General features: G+C 42.6%; 1 non-coding gene across 1 annotated transcript; it reads left to right on the top strand.

Annotated features, from left to right (window-relative positions):
• Positions 1-3,048: 3,048 nt before the first annotated feature.
• Positions 3,049-3,155, top strand: LOC131222971 (small nucleolar RNA R71). Its single transcript, XR_009160250.1, has one exon. It is a non-coding gene; the product is annotated as a small nucleolar RNA R71 (small nucleolar RNA).
• Positions 3,156-8,590: the final 5,435 nt, after the last annotated feature.

Raw genomic sequence — 8,590 nt, 5'->3', positions numbered from 1 at the left:
TACTTGCGTAGTGAATGACGTAGGGCTTCTTGTCTTTTCTCTGGCTAAGACCGCCCCAAGAGCATAATCAAGCGTCGCACATAAGCTCAAAAGGAAGGTTCCGGTGGTCGCATGATAGGTGCGGTGGTTAATGTGCCTTTAAGCTTGGTGAAAGCTTCTGGCATTGCTTAGTCCACTCGTTACGGAACATCCTTTTGAAGAAGATTACATAAAGGACGAGAAGAAGACTAAAGTCCTTTATGAATCACTATAAAATCTGCGTGTCCTAAGAAGGATCGCACGTCTGATGTTCTTGGGTGGAGGTAGGTTAGAGATAAGATCGATTTTTGCCTTATCTACCTCAATTCCCTTGGACGAGATGATATGCCCAAGGACAATTCCCTTCTGAACCATGAAATGACACTTCTCCCAATTAAGTACCAAGTTCTTTTCTTCACATCTTTTCAGCACACATTTAAGACTTTCCAAACACTTGCTGAAAGATGGACCGTAAACAGAGAAATCGTCCATGAAGACCTCTAAATATTGCCCCACCATGTCAGAAAAAATACTAAGCATACATCGCTGAAAAGTGGCAGGGGCATTACATAGTCCGAATGGCATCCTTCGATAGGCAAAGGTGCCGTAGGGACATGTAAATGTGGTCTTTTCCTGGTCTTCAGGGGCTATCTCTATCTGGTTGTAGCCCGAATACCCGTCAAGAAAACTATAATAGGAATGACCAGCTAACCTTTCCAGGATCTGATCAATGAATGGTAAGGGAAAGTGGTCTTTCCTCGTGACGGTATTCAACTTCCTGTAGTCAATGCACATTCTCCAACCAGTAGTGACTCTAGTTGGCACGAGTTCATTATTAGCATTGGCTACGATGGTGATTCAGACTTCTTAGGGACCACTTGAGTTGGACTCACCCATTGACTATCGGATATAGGGTATATAATACCCACGTCCAAAGAGTTTAAGAACCTCGGCTTTAACCACTTCCTTCATGTTTGGATTTAGTCTACGTTGTGGTTGCGAGCGGTTTTTGCATTATCCTCAAGATATATGTGGTGAGTACAAATCGAGGGATCGATTCCCATGAGGTCCGCTATCGTCCATCCCAGGGCTCCTTTAGGCTCAATGAGAGTAGATATAAGCATACTATCTTGTTCTTTATCCAGGTGGGCAGAGATCACCACGGGTATGTCTCATCTTGACCCAAATATGCATATTTCAAATCGAGGGCAAAGGTTTTAGGTCAAGCTTGGCGGCTTGAGGTTAGACGGTAGAGGCACTACATCGGTTTGTGGTAATTCTTCAAATTGTGGCCTCCATCGGTTAACTTCAAGTGCAGTATCAAGTAAGGCGCACGTCTCCCTAATCATGTCATCATCAAAATCATGGGAGTGGGCCAGGCACGTCTCTAGATGGTCGGAGGATAAGGTCAGAGGTGTCGTATCTTCCACGAAAGAGTCAATCATGTTAATGTCGTGGAACTCGTCATCATCCTCTGAATTGCTGCCGTTATTGAAAAAAATGTTTGACTCCAATGTCAAATTTCCAAAAGACATAGTCATGATACCATTCCTGCAATTGATAATTGCATTTGACGTGGCCAGGAATGGGCGACCAAGAATGACAGGAATCTGAGTGCTCATGTTATTGATGGGTTCAGTGTCCAGGATGATAAAGTCTACAGGGTAGTAAAATCTATCAACTTGGACCAACACATCCTCAATTATCCCTCTTGGTACACGAACAGAGCGATCAGCAAGTTGTAGTGTGGTTAGGGTGGGTTTTAATTCACCCAAACCTAACTGTTTGTATACCGAGTAGGGAATCAAGTTGACGCTCGCTCCTAAGTCAAGAAGTGCGTGATCAATTCGATGGTTCCCGATTACACATGATATGGTTGGGCTACCGGGATCCTTGAATTTCTGCGGCACGTCTTGCTTCAGGATGGCGCTCACTTTCTCAGTCAAGAAGATTTTCTTTTGAATAATTTTCCGTCGCTTGGTCGTGCATAAGTCTTTTAGGAATTTGGCATATGAAGGTATCTGTTTGACGACATCAAGTAGAGGAATGTTGACTTTCACCTGTTTCAACACCTCTAGAATATCCTGAGAGTTAGAGAGAGGTTTTGGTGAAACCAACCGTTGGGGGAATGGAGCAACTGGCTTCTCTAGAAGTTCCGGTTCCACTTTTTGTGGGGCATCACTGGATCCATCATTGTTGTCCTCTTTTGGTTCTTGAGGCTTTTCGGGCCTAACCGGAAGAGTTTTATCAATGATCTTCCCACTCCTAAGAGTGGTGATGGATTTAGCATGTCCCATCTGATTTGAAGAGCTGGGATCATTATTCTCGTACTGCGGTTTAGGATTGGGGAGAGGTTGTGCAGGAAGCATCCCCTTTTCTATAACCGTCATACGAGAATCTATTTTTTGCATAAAATCTGTGATTCCCCGCATTGCCTGAGCCAGCTCTTGTATGGGATTTTGAACCGGTTCCTCTTGAGGTTTCACTTGATTTGGATTTTGATTGAAGAAACCGGAGGAGTCGCCGTTTGTCCATTCCTCCAACTAAAGTTTGGATGATTTTTCCAGCCAGGATTGTATGTGTTGGAGTTGGGTCCAGGAAAAGGTCTTTGATAGTTATTTACGGCATTGGCTTGTTCATTCAACACTCCTCGAAAGGCAGGTATTGTAGGACAGTTTTCAGTTGTGTGAATGTTGCAATCACAGATGCCGCAAACAATTTCATTGACCTTATCCTTCTTTCCTTCCATGGCCTCAACTTTCCTTATGAGCGTAGTCACTTTACACTTGAGATCATCCTCTTCTTTCAAGAGATATAATCCACCTTTCTCCTTTAATTGAGTCGGCCTAGACGTGGTGTTCGACTTTGGGTAATAGTCCCAAGATTGTGTTTTTCACCAAACTATCGAGGTAGTCCCATACCTCGTCGATATCTTTATTAATGAACTCTCCATTACACATTGTCTCGACCATTTGGCGCATGGAAGATGTCAGTCCATCATAGAAAAAAATTGTAATGCGCCACGTTTCAAATCCGTGTTGTGGGCATGAACTGACCAAATCTTTGAACCTTTCCCAACATTGAAAGAATGTTTCATCTTCCTTTTGGGCAAAGTTCATGATCGCTTTTCTGAGGGTAATCGTTTTATGATGTGGGAAGAATTTTTTTATGAATTCCCTCTGCATGTCGCTCCATGTGCCAATGGATCTAGGACGCAGTGAATGTAACCACGTCTTAGCTTTCTCTTTTAAGGAAAAAGGAAAGAGTTTCACCCTAATTGTATCCTCAGATACATTAGGAAAACATAATGTAGCTATTATCTCATCGAACTCTTTCAATGTAAATATGGACTTTGATTCAAGTCCATGGAATTTGGGAAGGAGTTGGATAACTCTGGCTTGATGTCCATTTGTCCTGTGTTTTCGGAAAAATCATGCATGAGGCGTACTCACTCCCGCCGGTTGTAGAAAATCTCGTAAAGTACGAGGCGGGGTGCTGTTGCACCTCATTCTCATCTTGGGTATCCTCCACCCAGGTGGAAGTAGAGGAGGTTGGTCTTGTAAGACCCTCAATTAACTTCGGGGATTTTGAGCGGTGTCTATTCTGCGATGGATAGTCAACCCCTCAACCAATCCTCCTTCGATCAGAGACGTCGAGTGTTGTCACGGGCCCACTTGGGCATGAAACACTCACACCCTCAACTAATTCAAAGCCTAATCCTAAGAAAGGAAATGAAAATCTAAAAAGAAAGGGAGAGTTGGAAAGAAATTACCAAATTGGAGTCCTAAGTTAAAAACCTGCAAAATAACACAAAAATAAGTTAGATTCTAAAAAAAAAAAAAAAAAGAAAAATAGCAGTAAATTAATTTCTAAAAGAAGGAATTCTTAAAAGAAAGCGGAGATTTCTAAAATAAATTAGGAAAGGTCTAAACTAAAAAGTAGATTATTAAAAGAGAACTGAAAGATAGGAAGTAGGGAAAGAGCTTACCAAATTAGAAATTTCTATCTTAAAGGCTTACAAAATAAGAAGGTTAGTTCCTAAAAATATTCTAAAAATAAATTAGGAAAATAAATTAGATTCTAAAAGTGCTGGAATTAGAAAATTTCTAAAATTTAAACCCTAATTCTAAAAATATGAAAAAGTAGAGAGATTAGGAAGGAATTACCAATTGAGAAACTTATGTCTAGATCCTATAAAATAGGAAACAAGTTAGTTTTGAACTCAAATAGAAATAAATAAATAAATAAATAAAACTAAGGTTAGTAAAATCCTAATCTTAAACTAATCCTACAACCAATTAATTTCAGAAAATCGTAACCGTCAGTCCCCGGCAACGGCGCCAAAAACTTGTTCACACCCCAAGTGTAGGGTTGTAATAAACTCGGTAAGACCGAGGTCGAATCCACAGGGACTGATACCTGTACGTTATCTGAAACCAAGTAGAACTAGAACTAGTCTAGGATGCGATCTAAAACAAATAGAATTTAGGAATTGTGGAATGAATTATCTAAAACTTTAAGGAATTCAGAGGAAAGGAACTAGGGATTCAGAGGATCCACTTGTAGAGATCAGGGAGATCTTTTGCCTGCATCAGGAATCATGGAAATCAAACTGAACTTACTTGATCTGGTTTTCAAGAGATGAAAGGTGTATGAATTAGAATGGATTCCATCACCAAACCATGCCCAGGAGACAAAGCAAACAACAGAATTAATCTAATTACCAATCAATCAACATGCCATGAAAGTTAGGAAGAGTACCGTCATCCGACCATGCCCATGAGACGATGGTGAACAATAGGGCTTCCTGACTTCATAAACATGAAAAGGAGAAAAGGAACATGCTCAAAGCTATCACAGACCCATTGTAATTTCAGTCACAATAGACCATTAAAAACTACAAACATTCCCTTAATAATTAAACCATAATCAAGTTCAATTCATGATCAAATAGTTAAATCAGCAATTAGAGTCTCCCTTCTCACTATAAGCTTCACCTCTTAGCCCTAGCTAAGAGGTTTAGCCGACCATGATTAGCCTAAATCCAAAACAAATAGAAAGAAAAAGAAAACGAAAAGGAGAAGAAGAGAAGAAGAAAGAGCTTATTGTTCTTTCAGCCTCCACATTCCATCTTCTCTTCCTGACGTGCAGCCGCAGCCCATAACCGAACTTCAGCTCTCCCTGACGTGCAGCCCTTCCTTTCCACCAAAGACCAAGCACCGTGCACTCCACGATCAGCAGCCGATTGGAAACCAAGCTTCAAGCACACCTCGTCCCTGCCCCTCACGACAAAACCAAGACCAAGCACCCTCCTTCACGTTTCTCTTTCTTCCTGCTGTCCTCTCAGCCTTCCCAGCTCCACGTTCGGCAGCCACCTTCTTCCAGCAGCCTTAGCAAAAACAGCTGCTGCTCTCTTTCCAACCCACGTTCCCAACAGCCCCCCACTCACTTTTTTTCTTCCCGTCCTCTCGTTTTTTTTCCTCCATTCTTTTCTTCCTTTTCTTCCTTTAATAGCAGCAAGGCCGGTGGAAGGGAGTCCCGGCTGGAGTCGGTGCGTGAGGAGACTCCTTTCACAGCAAGGAATCGGCAAAAGAAGCGCGGGTCAGCTTACGCAGCCAGTAATCAGAGACTTCGTGCGGCCCGCTGTTCACTTTCTGATCAATTCTGCCAGCGTGGAAGTGGATGCATCTTCCCTCTCTATCATTTAGACGGTTCAGATCATCGAGAAGATTGATGATCGTGGCCCACAACTCCCCCGAATCTCCGGATTTCCCGGACGCGCGTAAGGCGTACGCAGAGACGCTGACGTGTTCGGTGGGCCCCACAGAGGTGTTTTTGAAGAAATCCACCCCGTCCATTGGATTCAGGACGAAATTTCGGTCAAGAATGGGTAGTTTTGAACGTCCATTGACGCGGAATCAGAGAAGAAATCTTCCAAACATCAATTTGAACGTTGCAGGGCAGTCCACTTATGGCCTCTGTATCGTGCACGTGTGCTTGCATGGGTCCAAAAGTTTAGCATGGGTTTGAAGAAATCATGGCCCTCTACAAGATGGATGGCTTGGATCATCCGAAAAATTACGCTGTGGGGCCCACTACCGTCCGCAAAACGGACGTCGTCCGTCCGTTACGCAGCGCGAAACGGCTGCTGCCGTGTTTATGCGGGTCAGCGCTGCTGACCCGCGTAGCGTGGTTCGGTGCACGGCCAGTGCCGTGTACATGGTGTACACGCACTGGCCCTGTGGGGTCCATCGTGATGTATATGTAACATCCAATCCGTCCATCATCTTTAGTACTTCCATTAAAGGGGTGAGACCAAAAGTGAAGCATATCAAGATGTCAGGTGGGCCCCATATCATTATTTTGGTAGCTGATCTGTCCGTTGGGCTGCTCCCGCGATGATCCGACGGATGAATTTCGACATGTACGGTTCATTTAGAGTCCTTAGGCCCTGTATAGAGTTTTGACCTGAACGGATAGTGGGAACCCTATGATCTTTCATTATGAACCAATTTTGGGCCACTTGAACTTCAGTTACTTGATTTTCACGGATCTCCGGTGTGTAAATTCGATGATCTTGGTCCCCTGGGGTCCGTCCCATGCTTTAGTGTCATCAGATCGGTAAATCCATGCTTTTTAGTGTCCTTTTCCAGTCCAAGCTCATGAAGACGCCCTGCATCACAAATACAATTAAATTAGGCTATTAAACGGTGTCATGCTTGTAAATCCATACAATAAATGGGTCTGATATGCAATATTAGAAGACCAAACAGATAGCATTGACGTAGTTAAAAGTAAGAAGATAGCAGGAGACACTGAGGGAAGTCAAGGTAGGGAGGACTCATGGGTATACATAAGTAAATCTTCATTAGACCAATCCAGGAAATCTCTTGACTCATCGGCTGTGGTGATTACCAAAGAAGGTGCAACAATCCTTATGTATTGCTCCCGCCATAATCAGCAGATCGGGGTTGAATTCGGGACTTACTGCAATCCACAGTTCATTGATTCCGATCAGTTTGATTTTGTATACCTTTGGAGGAAACCTGCAGCATTCATCGAGCCATTTTCTAACATCGGTGATCACCGCACCTTCTTTGGTAATCGCCACAACCGATGAGTCAAGAGATTTTCTGGATTGGTCTAACGAAGATTAACTTATGTATACCCATGAGTCCTCCCTACCTTGACTTCCCTCAGTGTCTACTGCTATCTTCTTACTTTTAACCACGTCTGTGCTATCTGTCTGGTCTTCCGTTCGAGTGTTGCGTCCTTTCCCCTTAAGTAAGATTTCCTTAAATGAGGTATTGCCAGAGAAGGTTAGGAAGCTCTTCTCCCCATGTTCGGTTGGTCCAGCCCTATGGTTCTTCTGATAACCGATTGTCTTCTTTTCTTGACTCAATCTGCCTCCTCTGTTGATATTTTTTAGTTCGGGACCATATTTCGCGCTTTGCACAGATTGTTTTAGCCATCCAAAAAATAGGTGAGTTTATTCAATTTCTTCAATAAATTTGATGTCATCGAAGAGGCGTTCAATGACATCGAGCAGGTCTTCAATGTCATCGAGGAGTGCTTTGAGTAATCGAAAATGGTTCCCAATGTGTCCAGCGAGTTTTGCCGAAATTACGTAGAAAATTTGATGTAATAAAAAAGGCCTTCCATGTCATCGAGCAAGGCTTCGAGTCATCGAATACGTTCTCGAGTCATCGAAAAACGCCTTCAATTTGTCCAGTGACCAACTCGATTTTCCTTCATAAATTCGATGTCATCGACCAATGCTCAATGTCATTGAATGTGTCCTCGATGTCACAGTAAATCTGTATTCTGCACTTGTTCTCTCGACTTCATTCCTTCTCCACTTGGTTTTTCTTAAATCTTGGGGCCTTGAAATCTTCAATCTTTGTCTCCAAAGATCCAATCTGTCTTAGTGATCTTTGAGCGTCAAATCTGTGCTTTTAGCATCTTTTTCAATCCAAGCTCTTAAATTCACCTTGCAACAAAAACATTAGTAAAATAGGACATTAAGCAGTATCATGTTCATAAAACTAAGATATAAATGGGATTCAATATGCAATATTTGACTCTCAACAGTTAGCCATTGCTACTCTCCTCCTTATTTTGTGTAACGCCCCGAAAATCGACACCCGAGTATATAGACTCCAGTCCAAATGAAAACGCACGTGTGTTCTCATTCAGATTTTAATTCATTTCACACACAGGTAATCGGAGTTGCGCAATTTAACTTAGGAGAGCTAAAGCACGGTAAAGATGACAAAAGATTTAGAAATATAGGCTAAGAGTCAAAAATATTTCAATAGTGATGATTGCCCAAAATGGGGATTATACAAGTCACAACGAACATGCGACAAAATTTACACATAATGCACAGAACTAAAATTAAAGAAGGTCTTCCAGCTTTGCCCGACGCTCCCAAGGGATCACGGCGAAAGTGCAAGCCAACTAAAGTCTACCCACTAGGGGCCTCGATGGAACCTGCATCAACAACAATGCCTGGTTAGTGTTTTAAAACACCATCCCAAGTGAGAGTGAGTAGCTAACTCAGTGATTTCAT

The sequence above is a fragment of the Magnolia sinica genome, chromosome 1 (assembly GCF_029962835.1).
Source record: "Magnolia sinica isolate HGM2019 chromosome 1, MsV1, whole genome shotgun sequence".
Classification (NCBI taxonomy): Eukaryota; Viridiplantae; Streptophyta; class Magnoliopsida; order Magnoliales; family Magnoliaceae; genus Magnolia; species Magnolia sinica.
This window is presented reverse-complemented; position numbering and strand designations above follow the sequence as displayed.